Consider the following 18,915-nt stretch of genomic DNA (forward strand, 5'->3'; position numbering starts at 1 on the left):
TCCTTTTGAAAACAAAGACTTCATATTTTATAACTGTATTTCCTCAGTCATAATCAATTTTCTTTATCTCATCACTGAAATTATACTTTTTAGATAACTATTATTAACTTTTAGATGACAGATAATGAACATATTCACAATGCTATTAAGAATAAACATTGAGAGTGAAAAATATAATACCAAAGAAAATACAGGTGGATTTTGCCTACAGAGGGCGCTCTGTAGGCAATAAAGTACTGAAGAAAGCAGAAATAGGCAACCAAAGAAGGTTGATTGTTTCAAAGTGACTTCCCTTGCAGAGATAAAACAAAGGGACTTCCTCATCATGCCAGCTCAGGAAGACTGGGCGCTTCGGATCAGCTGCTGTGAATCTACTGTTTCGGGAGAAACAGGCCCGTTTCAAAGTTCAGTTTCATGATGTGACACCTGGCCTGAAGACCTTTATTCTGGTTTGTTCTAGTCTGCTGGGGCTGAGTGCAGAAGCTCGGTCAAAACAATGGCCTCCCACAAATTTAATCATTTAATCATTCCACCAACTCAGGCTAAGAAAAGCAAAACTCTAATGGGATCTTCAGATCTGTCCTATAGTAAGCTCCAACCAACCCTGAAGAGTCTCAGACCTTAATATGCCTAATATACATTCTGTTTGGTGGATTCCTTGAACAATTGAGATTTAAAGGGTTTACCTACAAACTTTACAAAAATGGAGTCCATTGAACACTTGTTATGTGAATGGCATGACCTAGAAAAGTACGATTCATTCAAGCACAGATATTCAATGAACCTGGCCTCTCCTTTTTTAAATGTAGTTATAGGAGAAGCCTGAAAAGATAGTATAAAATAATAGAAAGATTTCTGCTCAGTCTAATATTAATATATTCAATCTCCTTGAAACACTATTAGTTAAAACAGGGTTTCTCAGCAAAGATATTCCATACATAGTGTGAGTTATAGTTACAGATTTTGTGAATGAATATGACTGAAAAAATACACATTTTCTGCTTTTTGCATACTGCAAAATGCTAGGACTTGCCCTTATGAACCTCTACTATGCAGGGATGTTAGCGATTATGATACAAGTCTTTTGGTTTTCCATGGCAGCACACACTAAGTAGGACCACGTTCATTTGGTAGAGTCAATTCTCAGGTTTTGACTTAAGGCATAGCAGCAGCTGAAGGTAAACTTTTGTACAGAGAGGAGAAAAATTGGCTGGTGTTGTCATCCTCTCCCTCCTGAATTAACCGCCACCAACTGACAAGCAAGAGAGAACAAACTACTGCTGTAGCACAACATCAAAAGATGTTTTCATTCTAAAAGAGAATATTTTCACATTCTTTGATTCAACGTCCCATCAAATCTTGCTGTTGTAAATGTTGCAAAGCATAAATTATGTAGTTAGATATGAATTATATGGCTAAATTTTCATATATGATGGGGTTTAATAATTCAGTTTTCTATAATGCCCTTTTGTTTTTATATTAGATTTTAGTTTGTGTTTTACAAAGACATCTGATGTACCAGTGTAGTAACCCAGGCCTAGGCCTACAATTTTGATGAGGTTTATGAGGAAGGATTATTCAGTCATTTCTCTAGAGTAAAAAGGAACATACACACACACACAGACACACACACACCACAAACACCACACACACTCACAAAAATATGTCTTTACAATGAAAGCTAGTTTTTAATGAATTTTATATAATTGGTACTCTTCTATTGTGTAAAATTAAAAATACACCTACAATCGTCATTTGATAAGTAAATGTACTGATTATTTTGTGTGAATATTGGAATGTCATTAAACTGTAACTACATTGTTAATAAAAAGGCTCAGGGAGCAAGTTTGTTGACAGAACTTATTACTCAGAGAAAGATAAATCATACATTTGGTGAGAATCTTACAATGAGGAGAAGTAATATTATAGTGAGCAAAAGGCTATGACAAGATAAAAAGTTTCCACACTCAAAGAGCGTAAATCTTTGTGTCAATAGCATGTCACATTAGGTTGAAGAGATTTTCATTAAAAAATACACAATAACTTTCTATCTAAGTGGATGAATCAACAGCTTTTACTAATAAATATTATGTATAGCATTTGTAAATGTCAGAAAATTTAGAAAACTGTTTCTAGAGCATCAAGTTGCCCCAAACTAACAATCTGAATCTTATTTAATATTTTTTCCTTTTATCTGGAGACAAAAGATAAATCTTGAAGGAAATGTGTCAGAATGTATACTAATGTAACTTCATCAATGATTGATTCAATGAAAGTTTTAATTCTCATAAAAATTCAAGCAAGCAAGCAATAAAGAAAAAGGAAGTTGACATTAAAACAAGCTACTTTTTTCACAGAGGAAAGCTAATGTCAAAATTCTTGGAGTTTTTCTTAATTTTATAAATTACAAAATAAAATTCTGAATGATACTATGGATAACTTCATTAAACAAGGATCAACTAACTCAAGAATGTGTCTTTTATTTATTTTTTAACTTGGTGAAAACATAGTCAAAGAGCATATATAGACCTGTTACACACACATATTTGGCAATATAGCAGGAACATTTTCAACCAAGATTTTGAGTTGGAGATGAATTCTGAGAGTACTTGCAAGTAATTGTAGGCCATATTTAGCTGAGTTATTTGAAGATAAAATCTGAATGCCCAAACTAGCCTGCTTACTCCACTTTTTATAATCACATGAACCACTTGACTCTGCAAGGCTCTGAAGAATGTTTCTGACTTCAGGTGAGATAATTTGGGGATTTAAATGTAAAATAACTCTTTGGAAAAAATTATGTGGTAAAGGAAATTTTTAAATATTTATTGTTTCTTTGGTTTAGAAGTGAGAAGTGATGCCACCAAGACTCAAATTTTATTAAAATTGCCGTATTTTTTCCTTTATTTCAAAACCAGGGTTTGGCTGGTAATGGATCCTTTCAATGAAACTTTTGCTAAGCCTGACAACTTAACTTGGAGGAAAAAGAAAGATCTTTGTTAGTTGGAAACTGATCATTTAAAGAAGATATAGAGTGATCAGATAAAATACAAGACACTCAGTTAAATATTCATACCAGAGAAGAAATACAAGTATGTACATTTGTGCAAACAAAATCTGTCTTTTTCTTAAGTTTGGTCCATATATAAGTATATAGAAAACATGACGAACAGGTTTTACAACATTTTATATTAAAAAACCAAGTCTCAGAAATGTACTAGAATTACCATATATGGTAGTTTTGTTATCAATCTTTAGCATTTTCTCCTTTGAATCATCAAAGGTGCACTTATCGGTGAACAGAGAAAACAGACCTTTGCTCTTATCTGTCCTTTTAAGGCAATAAATGAGATAAGATTCCCTTTCACTGGGGTAGCTTGCTTATGTCTGACTTTTCTTATTTTTTTATAGAATAAGTTAAAACTTGGCATCTTTTATTTCACTGAAGATATAGCTAATTATTCTTCTTTTCTCTTCTGCAGAATGGTGTGTGAATAGCAATGTGTCATCCTAAACAAACTGTTAATAAGTAATTCTATCCCAAAGTTCTTAATGTAAATTATTTTTGGACATTTGTGTTGTCCAAACATTTTGATTTTTGAGTTAACAAAATTTTCTGATCTCAATAAGAAAATATTCATTAGTATTAAAAATATAAGATAGACTGATAACTGAGTAATTTAGGTAAATTTCAACTGTACAGATACTAATTATTATAGTGCTGCCATAATAATTCCTACTACATTTCTCTTTATGTGTAAGTACCTAAGAGTGAAATTGCTGAGTAATGTAATATATTTGTTCAACTTCTTGAAGAATTGCTAGTCATCTCAAAATGATGTGCCATGTTATATTCTCATCAGCAATGCATGCAGAATTCATTTTCTTGCATTTCACATTCTTTATTGGTTACTTGTATATGTTCATTGAATAAACATCTATCTGTTCAAATTTTTGTCTGCTATTAAATTAGAAATTTTGTCTATGTTATTATTGAATTAGAAGAGTTCTTTACATTATTTGTATTCTAGATGATAGATGGTAGATATGTAATTTACAAATATTTTCTCTTATTTTCTGGTTGGCCTTTTAATTTTCTTGATAATGTATTTTGATGAAAATAGTTTTTTTTTAATTTTGAAAAAGTCCAAAATATTTATCTGTTTTTTATTCATTATGCTTTAGAATGTCATATTTAACAAGTCGCACCTTTGCTGATTTTCTGTCTCATTTCAGTGTGGTGTTAAATTAGACTCCCACTATTATTGTGTGGGAGTCTAATCCTCTTCGTAGGTCATTAAGAACTTGCTTAATGTATCTGGGTGCTCCTATATTGGGTGTATATATATTTAGGATAGTTAGCTCTTCTTGTTGCATTGATCCTTTTACCATTATGTAATGCTGTCTTTGTCTTTTTTGATCTTTGTTGGTTTAAAGTCTATTTTATCAGAGGCTAGGATTGCAACCCCTGATTTTTTTTTTTTTTTTTCTCTCCATTTACTTGGTAAATCTTCTTTTACTTTACTTTGAGTCTATCTGTGTCTTTGCATGTGAGATGGGTCTCCTGAATACAGCACACCCATGGGTTTTGACTTTTTATCGAGTATGCCAGTCTGTGTCTTTTGATTGGAGCATATAGGCTGTTTACATTTAAGGTTAATATTTTTATGTGTGAATTTGATCCTGCCATTTTGTTTTGTTTGAGTATTTTTACCATGGAAGTATGCTGGATTTTGACGAATGATTTTTCTGTTGCTATGACCATGTGTTTATTTTCCTTTATTCTATTATTATTTATTACATAGTTTGGTTTTTGTATGTTAAATCAACTTTAACATTATTGGGATAAATCATACTTAATCACATGTGTAATGTGTTTCATATGCTGCTGATTTTGGATTGCTGAAGTATAGAATCTTGCCTCTGTCTCCAAAATAAACCTAGAGATACTGATCTCCAGTTTTATTTTCTGGTAATATCTTTAACTTTAGTGTCAGTCTAACACTGTTCCCTTAGAATCAGTCAGAAAATGTCTCCTTCTTTTCTGTTTATTTAAAAAGAGTTTGAGAAGGATTGGTGTTAAATTTTCATTAAATGCTTGGTAGAATACACGCATGAATCCATCTGGTTCTGGGCTTTGCATTATTGGAGGTGCTTTGATTACTGATTAAATCGCTTTTCTTATTGTATGTCTATTCACATTTCTCTTTCCTCTTGATAATGTTTTGATAGTTTGAGTGTTTCTAGAAATTTATCCATTTTATCTATATTATCATATTTCACGGCATACAGTTTTTATAGTATTATATATAATCTTTTTTTAAATTTCAATATCATGTACATACTTTTATACTATTTAGTAATTTGAGCCTTTTTCTTTTATTGGTAAGTTTAGCTAAAGGATTGCCATTTTTTTCACAGGATCAACAATTACTTTTATTAAATTTTCTCTTTTTTTTTCTATTCCTTATTATGTTTAGCTCCAGTTTTATTATTTTATTTGCATTTCTTGTATTAGATTTAATTTGATCTTCTTTTTCATGTTTCTTGGGCTGGAATGTTAGATTACTGATTTGAGAGTTTTCCTTTTTTATATATGGTTTGTATATGTAAATTTTTCTCTGAATGCTGCTTTCACTACATCCATAAGTTTTTGTATGTTGTTAATTTGTTTTCTTTAATCTCAAAATAATTTTTAAAATTTTACTTATAGTTTATTTTTGACCATTTAGCAGTGTGTCATCTATCTTTGAAATGTTTGTTAATTTTCCACACATTCTGTTTTAATTTATTTCTAATTTCACTCCATTGTGATCAAAGGACATAATTTGGAAGATCCCAATCTTTCCAAATTTATTTATACTTGTTTTGTGTCCAATAGATAGACATGGTCAACAAGAATAGAATTGCATTAGAATTCTAATAGAATTCAATTCTCAACAAGAATAGAATGGACATAATTCTCAGGTGTGCATGGATTTTTTTTTCCATATGCACTTTAGAATTATGTGCATTCTATTCTTGTTGGGTTGAGACATCTATTAGTTGCATTTGGTTTTCAGCATAGTTCAAAACAAATTTTCTTGAAATTTTCTCTCCAGTTGTGTCTATTATTATAAATAGATTACTATAATGTCCAACTATTATTATTGAATCCTATCTTTCATTCTCTCATTTTCTGATTTATGTATTTGTGGTCTCTGTTGCTTTGTATATTAAAAAACAACTGTTATATCTTTTTGGTAGATTGAATTCTTTTTTATTATGTAATATATTGTTTTCTCTCATGACAATTTTTGTCTCAAAGTTTCTTGTGTCTAATATTAGTGTTGCTACTCAAACTCTCTTTTGGTTAATGTTTGTAAGAAAGATATATTTTATTTTGTTTTCAATATCTTTGTGTCTTCTATTAATTGACTTTCTTGCAGATAGCATATAGTTGGATGCTCTTAAAGTTGTGTTGTGTCAGACTCTACCTCTTCCTTGGAGACCTTAGTTAATTTATATCTGTGCTATTAAATTATAACGAGAGACTTAAATTATAAAGATAAACTTACTTTTGCCATTTTGCTTTTGTTTCTTATATTTCTTCTTCTTCTTGTTCCCCAATTTCTCCATAACTGCCTTATTTTATGTTAAGTAGTTATTTTCCAAGGTACTCTTTTTATTCTCTTGTCATTACTTGTACTATGTATTCTGAGTTATTTTATTCAATATTTTCCTGGAGATTATCATAACCTATTTGATTAACAATGTAATTTAAAGTAATATCCACTTAATTTTAATAATTTACAAAATTTTATCCTTTATATAATTTTACTTCTGTTTATGCTACTATTATAGCAAATTACATTTTTCTAAATTGTGTGCCCATTAACATACATTTATAAATATTATGTTATGCAAATATAAAATAAAAGACAGAAAACAAGAAGAGACATAAACAAAAAGTTAATACTATTCTTTATTTTTATCTATGTGGTTATCTTTATTAGTACTACCTTTTCCTTCACATAGTTTCATGTTATTGTTTAGCTTCTTTTAAATTCATCCTTAAGGACTTTAGCATTTTTTGTACTGCAGTTATCTTAGCAACAAACTCAGTTTTGTTTTATAAATCTGAGAATATATTATCCTTCATTTCTGAAAGATCATTTTTATGAATATAAAATTTATGTTTCACAGCTTTTTCTTTCCTTTCTGCAGTTTTAATATGTCATACCATTGATTTCTGGCCTCCATAATTTCTTACGAACAATCAGATGTTAATATTACTATATGTATTAATACCTTATATGTGAGGAGTCACTTTCTTGCTGCTTTCAAGTCCAACACAGTTTCTGCTTTAATCAGTTTGATTATAATATATATAGGCATGGCTCTCTGTTAGTTTATTCTACTTGGAGCTAGTTGAGATTCTTGGATGTGTAGATACACATTTTTCATCAAATTTGAGTTTTCTGCCATTATATCTTAATATTTGTTTCTGCCCTATTTCTACACCTTTTGAAACTCCTATTGTGCACATGATAGTATGCTTGATGGCGTCTCACAAGTCTTTGAGCATTTGTTCTTTATTTTCTCATCATTTTTTTTCTCTATTTTTCTTGAACTGGAAAATCTTGATCTATTTCAACTTTAATGATTCTTTCTTCTGTATGCTCAGATCTGATGCATAGCCCCTCTAAAATATTTTTTCTATTAGTTGTACTTTTCAACTCCTCAATTTCTGTTTGATTTTTTTTTAAATTTATATTTCTTTATTATTATTCTGTATTTGATGATACAACTTAATGTTTTCCTTTAGTAATTTAGGTAAGATTTCCTTTAGATCTTTGAACATATTGGAATTATTAAAAGTATTTGTCTAGTAAATTCAATGTCTGGTTATTCCATTAGTTTTGATCACTGTTTTTGTGTATGGGTCATGCTTTCTTGTTTCTTTGCAGACGTTGTATGTATTGTTGAATTTGGAACAGTTTGAATGTTATGATGTGCAAAATCTTGATATCATATTTTTTTCTTCTCTGTAGAGTGTTCTCGCTACTTTTTATTTTTTCTGTTTGTTTGTTTAATTACTTGTCTTAATTAATTTTGTAAAGTATATATTCTTTGGCATTTGTGGTCACTGAGTTGACTATTTTCTTAGCTTAGTGTTTAATTATTGAATAGTTTTATTAAATGCTTGGAACCAAACTGTCTTCCAGTCTCTGCAGAAAGGTTCTGTGTGTATTGTGACACACTTTCAAATCTCAGTTAAGGAGCTTAAAACTTTGCCTTAGCCTTCACTTTCTTTTTATGCAGAGATTCCAGGTCAGACAGATGTGAGAGGTTAGGTATTTTCAAGTGTTTTCTAAGCATGTGCAGAGCTATGGACATATGTGTGTCTTTCTCATTTTCTAGTAATATGTCAAAGCTTTTCAAAGCCCTTATTCTAAGCAACCCACTATCCAGTCTTTTCTTTCAAGCTTTTGAGATAGTTTAGTATTTTCCCAATTATTAACCAATTCCTCAGCAGCAGTGTCTAAAATATTTGCCTATAAATCTTTTCAATAAACATCCCTGCCGATCAGCTTTAGTAAAAGACAAATTCCAGTCAGTTGAGGTAAAGACAGGCCTTCTGAGTGGGTCTTCCTGAACGCCACCAGACAGACCAACAGATAATTAGTGCATAAGTTCCATTCTTTTCCTTTCTGTACCATTACCTGGAATGATGAGAGCTGTGATTTCTCAAGCTACCACTGAGCTGGGGAACAGAGTATGGTTAAATCACACAAAATTTGCTTTTCTTAATGGAAAAAAAGTGTTTTTTTGTTTTGTTTTGTTTTGTTTTTACTGAGTAAATGCTCCCCAGGTTTTGGCAAGCTTTCACTTAGTCTTCAGAGTTTTAATAATGTTGATTCTGATAGTTTTATTCCAGTTTTATATTTGTTTTTATGTATAGACTGGTTTAAATTTCTTACTAAAAAGTAGGGATGCCACTGACATCATTCTACTTTTAATGACTCTATTCTCTGACTACATTCTCAAAGAAATGTTAATTGTGATGGTCAAAGAAAATTCGTTGTTGCTATCAATCTTTCATTTTTACCACATGTGAGACAATTTTACTGAAGTGATAAGTGATATCCTAACTATTTTGGTATATATAATTATTATTTTTTATTAAACCTTTAAATATTTGGTTATTATCATAATTTCTGTACCACATTGACCTTTCTTCTTCATTTATCTTTTAATTTGTCACAATAAATGTCAAATTGTTTTTGGAACAGAGACAGGTCTACCATAGTTAGGTTTTGAAAATTGTTCTTACAATAACCATACCAATAACTTAAAAGACATGTTGATATTATTAGCTGTCATGTACTGAATTTATATGAATGGTTCCACTCCAGGTAATTCTGAGCCCAATTTGGAGAAATTTTGTAAAATTAATTATTAAATTATTCAAAGTTATATGCACAGAAATAACACAGTTTTTACTTTTTTAAACAAGAAACTATCCTTAGAAATCGTATTAAGTGTCTAAGAGAATGAAATTCATTCTAAAAGGTTTTTATTTTATACTATAAAAGGGATAAGGGTGACATTTGTTATCAACATTTTATGGAGTTCCAGGAAGAATGGGTCATGATATATTTGACAAAAGGCTATACAAAGATTGCTCATTGTACCTTTAATGAACTTGAAGAAAGATCTTTAATGATTGTTTCTTAAAGATAATCATCAGATATTTCAAAAATAATATTACTCTCTTCAACATCATTGTCATCATAAAAAACTGCACATGCAATTCTCTGTGGTTTCAAACTGTATTCTTTTTATTTCTTTTGTTTTCCCAAAAACTTTTTAGCAATGACTGGGTGTCAAATATTAATTTAGTTAATATTTTAAATCAACATTTTAAAATGCAAAATATTTGCTTAGAATTCTATGACTAAAAAAATACAGAGACAGGACTAGAACTTTCATGTCCCCAAACTATAGTCTAATATTCAGTTTAATATACTACACTGCGCTAACAATCTTACATTTGTTCTGTACTGTAAAATGGTTTATAAAAATGTCAATTCAGGGACTTAATTATACGGAAAAGGAAGGAAACATTTCTTAGTGATTAGAAAACGTACCAGTCTATAGAAAGCATGGATTATTCTTGGCAAATGTGGATTTTTGGGAATTCACTTATCTGATTCTGTTGCCAATATTTTCAGCTGTGAAATGGATTTATCAGAAACAGATTAGAGCAAGGTAAGAACAAACCATGAAGCAAATATTCCTGAGAACAGTATTTTACCATTTATTTTTAATTGCTTTGAGATACTCTGACAAGATGCACTATAGAAGGAGACATACTATTATTTCAAGAGATATTATCACATTTTCTTATCTTAGACACTGAAACTGCACAGCTTATTAGTGTGAGGAAGTGATGATTCATAATGCACTTTGGTGATGATGCAAGGCATTACATTTAAGAAAGATAGATGGACATATTAGAAAATTCTGAAGAATAGTGACTATTATAAAAACTATTATAAAATAACATTAAAATAGACACACATTATTGTTCTTTACATGCATGTTCTACTGAAATACAGCTTAATATAAACTGGATTGTTGAGAGCATTTAAAGAGAAAAAAGATACAATGAACTCAGTTATCAGTCTATCTTATATTTTTAATACTAATGAATATTTTCTTATTGAGATCAGAAAATTTTGTTAACTCAAAAATCAAAATGTTTGGACAACACAAATGTCCAAAAATAATTTACATTAAGAACTTTGGGATAGAATTACTTATTAACAGTTTGTTTAGGATGACACATTGCTATTCACACACCATTCTGCAGAAGAGAAAAGAAGAATAATTAGCTATATCTTCAGTGAAATAAAAGATGCCAAGTTTTAACTTATTCTATAAAAAAATAAGAAAAGTCAGACATAAGCAAGCTACCCCAGTGAAAGGGAATCTTATCTCATTTATTGCCTTAAAAGGACAGATAAGAGCAAAGGTCTGTTTTCTCTGTTCACCGATAAGTGCACCTTTGATGATTCAAAGGAGAAAATGCTAAAGATTGATAACAAAACTACCATATATGGTAATTCTAGTACATTTCTGAGACTTGGTTTTTTAATATAAAATGTTGCTGGGATATCAGAGAAGTTTATGATCCAGGAAAGAACAATCACTATGTTTGCTAAATTATCCAAACCAACACTGCACTGTGGTTACTAATGCAGGTGCTTAGTTTTGAATCTCAACTTTCACCCAAAAGTTGTTTATGTTTTGAGAACAATTTTAATAACATCTGTGCCTCAATTTCCTCACTTGCATAATGAGAGAAAAATTGTGTCCTAGTGTTGTCATAAAGGTTAAATAAGTTATTACATATAAATTGTTTAGAATCTTTCCCATATGGAAATAGTCCCTAAGTATTAGTTTCTGAAGTAATACTTGGTTTCTAAACTAATACTAATAGGATAGTCTCTAAAATCCTATAGATTCATGTGGCTTAAAATTGTATTTCACTTCCTGTGTATATGTAATCTTTATATCACCAAACTCCTTAGTCCAGAAGTATGGCTTCTATTTATAACTATATTTTATGTAAGCAGAATAGACAGCTGCCTTATGGATTACATGTTAAGAAAATCTGAAGGTCATTAATGTCAACCCTTAATAACTTTCTCTTCAGAATAAATATATAGATGAGAGAGAAAATTATTTCATCCTTTTCCCAATCTTTAAAGTTCAATATTATATATTTATTTCTTTTTTATAAAGACTTTTTTCCTCTGGTAAAATACAAATATGTCAGGAAGATACATTGATTTATCAATCTGTATACTTTAATATATATCAACATACAATTTTCTATTCATATACTGGGATTTGCTTGCTTTGAGATTCTTCCTTTTTTTCTTCTCTTTTCCCTACTCTTTCTGAAAAGTAGAGTCCTAAAACCATTAAGGCATGATAGGTCCACATCTGGGGGTAGCCAGGGGAAATGCTGTTATCCTGTTGTGGAGTCTCAGAACCCCAGCAAGATAAGGAATGCATCTATGTGGAAGGGCTGCCCAATGTGAGGAATCAGAGAACAAGTTGGCTGAGCAACCATGTGTATGGGAGGGAAACCTACTTGAGGTGTCAGAATCTGAGCAGGATGTGGAGCATAAGCACTTATGTAGTTGACCCAGTATGAGGAGTTAGAGCCAGAATGAGATGAGAAAGGGATTGTATTAGTCCATTTTTGTACTGCTGTAAAGAACTATCTAAAGGCCGGGTGCAATGGCTCATGTCTGTAATGCTAGCACTCTAGGAGGCCAAGGTAGGTGGGTCACTTGAGCCCAAGAGTTCGAGACTAGCATGGCCAATATGGCGAAACCCCATCTCTACTAAAAATACAAAATATTAGCCAGGTGTGGTGGTGGAGGTGCCTGTAATCCCTGCTACTCGGGAGGCAGAGGCAGGAGGATTGCTTGAACCTGGGAGGTGGAGGTTTCAGTGAGTCGAGATCACACCACTGTACTCTAGCCCAGGTGACAGAGCAATATTCTGTCTCAAACAAACAAACAAAAACTACCTGAGACTGGGTAATTTATTAAGAAAAAGAGGTTTATTGACTCACAGTTTTTCATAGCAGGGGATGATGCTTCAGGATATTTCAGTCATGTTGGAAGGCAAAGGAGAAGGAAGGCACTTTTCACATGTTGGAGCAGAGAGAGAGAAGGAAAGTGCCACACTTTTAAACCATCACATCTCATGAGAACTCACTCACCATCACAAGAATAGCATAGAGAAAACCTGCCTCCATAATCCAATCACCTCCTACCAGATCCTTCCTCTGACATGCGGGGATTACAATTTGACATGAGATTTGGGTGGGTACACAGAGTCAAACCATGTCAGGTATCTAAGTGCAGGCTTTCAGAACCAAAAGACGATGCTCATATATAGTGAACTGTTGGTATGGCTTGTCAAAGCCCAAGTGTGGTGAAAACATCCTTGCAGAGGATGAGAACATACAATACTAATGAGATGGGTTAATTATAAAGAATTTGATCATATATATAACTATATCAAAAATAGGGACAGACTGATTTCCTTCTGTCGGAGGAGTTTCAAATATATAGAGGAAGAAAATAATAAATTCTCTAGCTATATTTGAACACATTATTTGCAATATATAAAGATAGATTCAAAAATAAATACAAATGTTAATTATCATGTAACTATACATGTGTGTTTGTGCGTGTGTGTGGTGTGTGTGTGTGTGTTATATTCTCTTATTCTATTTATTGAAAGGGCCTTCAATCAGATACACTTTGATAGAAAAGACCCCACCTAATGCACATAATATAGTTCCTAAATAACTTTCTCTACTAAGGGAACTAGGGCTCCCCTTAAGAACCTGATGACTCCAGAGCAGAAGTAATAAATTATAAAAAGTTTCTGAAAATCCTGGTTGTGCCAGAAAGCAAGAAAGTGTATAAAAAGGCAGGGAGCATGTTAGCAGGAACAGAAGTCATCAAAGAGATTCCCACTTGTAAAACATGGGAAATAATCAATATCACAATAAATAACAGTAGTAATTGATTACAATCTTTGTAATAAGGTAGGGTACAATGAATATCGTCTTAAATAATTCATTAAACAAATAAATTGTAGGATTAATGAAGAATGAACATTTACATAGTTTCAAGATTCCACTCCACAAAGCGCTGATTGATTACAAGAGGGAAGGAAAAACTTTACGGTGGATTACCCTGGCGGAAAATCACCTTAGTCGAGTGATTAAAATGAACATTATCTTTAATGGTGCAAAATAAAATTGTGCACTACCCGATAGGATGCAATGAAAATAACACATTATTGTTTCTGTGTTTCTACAAAAGATGCATAACCTGAATTTAGTTATAAGGAAACATCAAATAAACTCACGTTGAGTGAAACTCTACAAAGTAACTTTCATATAATATGAAAAATACCAGGAAACAATTTTAGGAAATAGCCCTATTAATTAATATGGAGACTAAAGAGGTATTTTGACTAGTGAAATGATTCTGAAGTAAATCCATTTGATATGACGGCAATATTGTGACATTTGGCAACATTTTAACAGTGTCTGATGATTAAATGGTAAAGTATCAATTTAATTCTGGATTTGGTGATTTTGTTGTGATTATGTAAAAGATTATCGTTGTTTGTAAGAAATAACCACTCAGTTATCCAGGAGAATAAAGTAACGCGTTGACAATATCACCAAATAATGTGAGATACCCAAATTTATAAAGTTAGAAAGAGGAACTGAGAGAAAAAGGATAAAATAATGAATTTACTTCACTACTGATGGGAGACTATGGATTGAAAGTAAAGAAATAAAGTGAAAAATCCAGGCATACTATATTGTGTCTGTAATCTTAGCTACCTGGGAGGCTGATGCAGGAGGATCATCTGAGGCCAGGAGATTGAGACCAGCTGAGCAACATAGCAAGACCCTGCAACTTAAGAAAATATGTTTTTTTAAGAAAGAGAAAACAAATTCTAAGAATTTTATAAATTTACTGGGAATTGCCTCTCCTTTTATGTCTTTATTCACATAACTTGAACTGCTATAGGCTTATAGATTGATAAATAATCAACATGCATATACAATTTATAGGTTATAAAATATTTCTTAAATATTGTATAATATCCTCTGTATACAATTTTAAAGCAGATATTGTTTTCAAAGTTTAATAAAATAGATAAATTCCAGCTCATATAGAAGGTATAAGTTATTATGTCCTTTATAAATATTTTAAATTGTTTTAAATTTTTTTTATACAAAGTCTTGCTCTGTTGCCCAAGTTGGAGTGCAGGTGTGATCTCAGCTCACTGCAAATTCCACCTCCTGAGGTCAAGGGATGCTCATGCCTCAACCTCTTGAGTAGCTGGGACTGGAGGCGCATGCCACCACACCTCACTAATTTTTTGCATTTTTAGTAGAGATGGGGTTTCATCATGTTGGCCAGGCTGATCTCAAACTCCTGACTTCAGGTAATTCACCTGCCTCAGCTTTCCAAAGTGCTAGGATTACAAGTGTGAGCTACTGTGCCCAGCCTGTTATGTCTGGTCTGAGCATTTCTGTTATACCATTTTTCCCTATGTGACTGTTTAAATAAATAACCATGACATAGTACAATACAGAAATATGAGGAAATGAAAATATACCTCATGCTGTGATGAAAGACATCACTTAAGAAAGGGATAATTTTAATATATCATAATACTGGTCTATTTGAGATTAAGGAGTAATATGTAAGAGTGTTATCCAAAGTAAAACTACTTGAGTTTGCATTCTAAGTCTAATATTTAATTATTGTGCAATTTGGAACTCTTCATTTAAACTTTCTAAGACTCAATTTTTTCATCTATGAAAGGAAACTAATAATGCTATTTCATTCATCGAATTGTGGTAAAGCTTAAATAAATTAACACATTTAAAGAATTTAGCTCACAGTTTGGCAGATGATATGCCAAATACTTACAGATATTATATAATTATGAATGTTGTAATTAAGATAGATTTTGATGTAATGATAATTGTTGATGCACTTCTAGCTCTCACTGCTAAGAAATTATTCAGTGAGTTATTCCAAGTCAGAAACACTATGAAATGATAAGTGAACTGATATAAGGATAAAATTTGCTAAAGTAATTATGTGTTTGCTATTGCATACACAAGATCACAACAAATGAGGTAATTGCATTGTAAGATTAATTTGTAACTTACACTGTCTAGATTTTCTTTTCCTTTTTGGAGACAGAACTTCACTTTTTCATCCAGGCTGGAGTGCAGTGCCATGAGATCGGTTCTCTGCAACCTCCACCTCCCAAGTTCAAGTGATTCTCCTGCATCAGCCTCCCAAGTAGCTGGGACTACAAGCACTTGCCACCATGCCTGGCTAATTTAGACAGGGTTTCAATATGTTGACCAGGCTAGTCTCAAACTCTTGACCTCGTGATCTGTCCGCCTCAGTCTCCCAAAGTGTTGGGCTTACAGGTGTGAACCACTGCACCCAGTCTAGATTTCAATTACTTATCAAACTTTTGCTGTATTTCATGAATAGAAATAATCAAGAATTTGAATGTAATATATTAATAACTTTTCAGTAATATTTTGTAACTGCAGCCTTCTTAATTGATATAGTTTGGCTGTGTCCTCACCCAAATATCATCTTTATTTGTAGTTTCCATAATCCCCACATCTTGTGCAAGGACCCTGCTGGGAGGTAATTAAATCATGGTGGTGGTTATCACCATGCTGCTGTTCTCCTGATAGTGAGTGAGTTCTCATGACGCCTGATGGTATTATAAGGGGCTCTTCCCCTTTTGCTCAGCATTTCTTCTTCCTGCCACACTTTGAAGAAGGTGCCTTTCTTCCCCTTTGCTGTCTGTCATGACTGTAAGTTTGCTGAGGTTTTCTCAGCCATGCAAAATTGTGTCAATTAAACCTCTTTTCTTTCTTTACCTTTTTTTTTTTTTTTTTTGAGAAGGAGTCTCACTCTGTTGCTAGGCTGGAGTACAGTGGTGCAATCTTGGCTCACTGCAACCTCCACCACCTCTGCTTCCCAGATTCAAACAATTCTCCTGCCTCAGCCTCCCGAGTAGCTGAGACTAGAGGCACATGCCACCACATCCAGCTAATTTTTGTATTTTTAGTACAGACGAGGTTTCACCATGTTGGCCAGGATGGTCTTGGATCTCTTGATCTTGTGATCCACATGCCTTAGCCTCCCAAAGTGCTGGGGTTACATGTGTGAGCCACTGCACTTGGCTTAAACCTCTTTTATTTATAAATTACTCAGTCTTGGTTATTTCTTCTCAGCAGCATGAGAATGAACTAATACAGTAAATTAGTACTGAGGGAGTGGGGCATAAATACAAGAATACCCAAATATGTAGAAACATCTTTGGGATCAGGCAGAGGTTGGAATATTTGGAGGACTCAAAAGAAGATAGGAAGATGTGAGAAAGTTTGGAGCCTTTTAGAGGCTTGTTGAATGGCTTCGACCAAAATGCTGACAGTGATATGGACAATAAAGTTGAGGCTGAGATGGAGATTAGGAACATGTTGGGAAGTGAAGTAAAGGTCACTCTTGCTGTGCTTTAGCAAAGAGACTGGCAGCATTTTGCCTCTACTCTAGACATATGTGGAACATTAAGTTTGAGAGAGATGATTAAGGGCATCTGGCAGAAGAAATTTCTATGCAGCAAAACATTCAAGAAGAAGCAGAACATAAAAGTTTGAAAAATTTGCATCCTGATGATGTAACAAAAAACATTTTTTTTTTTTCTGGGGAGAAATTCAAGCCTCCTGAAGAAATGTTCATAAGTAGCTAGGAGAAAACTGTTAACCACCAAGACAATGGGGAAAATAGCTCCAGAGCATTTCAGAAATCTTCACAGCAGCCCCTCCCATTACAGGTCTGGGGGTCTAGGAGGAAAAAATGGTGTCCTGCTGAGCCCAGGGATCCCCTTTTGTGTGCAGCCCCAGGTTATGGTGCCCTGCATTCCAGCTGCTTGAGCTCCAGCCATGGCTAAAAGGGGACAAGGTACAGTTTGGGCCATTGTTTAAGAGGGTGCAAGCCCCAGGCTTTGGTGGCTTCCACCCTGGTATGGAGCCTGTGGGTGGACAGAAGTCAAGAATTGAAGTTTGAGAACATCTACCTAGATTTCAGAGGATGTATAAAAATGTCTGGATGTACAGGCAGAAGTTTGCTGCAGGGGTGGAACCATCATGGGGAACTTCTGCTAGGGCAGTGAGGAAGGGAAATGTGAGGTTGGGACCCCCCACACACACACACACACAGAGTCCCTACTGTGGCACTGGCTAGTGAAGCTGTCAGAGGATGATCAGTCTCTTCCAGACCCCAGAATGGTAGATTTACTGACAACTGACACCATGAGCCTGGAAATGCTGTAGACACTAAACACTGGTCTCTGAAAACAGCTGGGAGGAGGCTGTATCCTGCAAAACCACAGGATTGGAGCTGCCCAAGGCCATTGGAACCTAACTCTTGCATCAGTGTGACCTGGATGTGAGACATAGAGTCAAAAAAGAATATCTTCAAACCTTAATGTTTAATGACTGCCCTATTGGATTTCAGACTTGCATGGACCCTGTATCTCCTTTGTTTTGGCCAATTTCTCCTATTTTGAATGGGTGTATTGTATCTAGGAAGCAACTAATTTTTTTTGATTTTACAGGTGCAAAAGGAACTTGTCTGAGATGAGACTTTGGACATAGACTTTGGAGTTAATGCTGGAATGTGCTAAGAGTTTAGGGGACTGCTAGAAAGGCATGATTGTGTTTTGAAATGTGAGAACATGAAATTTGGGAGGTGCCAGGGGTTGAATGACATGGTTTGGCTTTGTCCCCACCCAAATCTTATCTTGAATTGTAATTCACATAATTACCACATGTTTTGGGAGGGATTTGAAGGGAGGCAATTGAATCATGTGGGTGATTATCCCCCATGCTGTTCTTGTGATAGTGGGTGAGTTCTCAGGAGACCTGGTGGTTTTATAAGGGTCTTTTCCCTTTTGCATGTCACTTCTTCCTACCATCCTGTAAAGAAGCAGCCTTTCTTCCCCTTCGTTCACCATGATTGTAAGTTTCCAGAGGCCTTCTCAGCCATGAAGAATTCTAAGTCAGTTAAACCTTTTGTAAGTTGCCCAGTCTCCAATATTTCTTCATAGCAGTGTTAGAATGAATTAATACATTAATTATCCTTGAGAACATTTTCATATTATAATAAAACTTAAGAAAGAATTCTTACATCAGTAATTTTTTATTCTTCTAAAGATTCTCTAAAATTTGGACATTAAAGTTACTGTTGTGTCGACAACACAATTTTAAGA

Source organism: Aotus nancymaae, unplaced genomic scaffold (assembly GCF_030222135.1).
Source record: "Aotus nancymaae isolate 86718 unplaced genomic scaffold, 86718_ANA_hifiasm-v0.15.2.pri h1tg000033l, whole genome shotgun sequence".
In the NCBI taxonomy this organism is placed as follows: Eukaryota; Metazoa; Chordata; class Mammalia; order Primates; family Aotidae; genus Aotus; species Aotus nancymaae.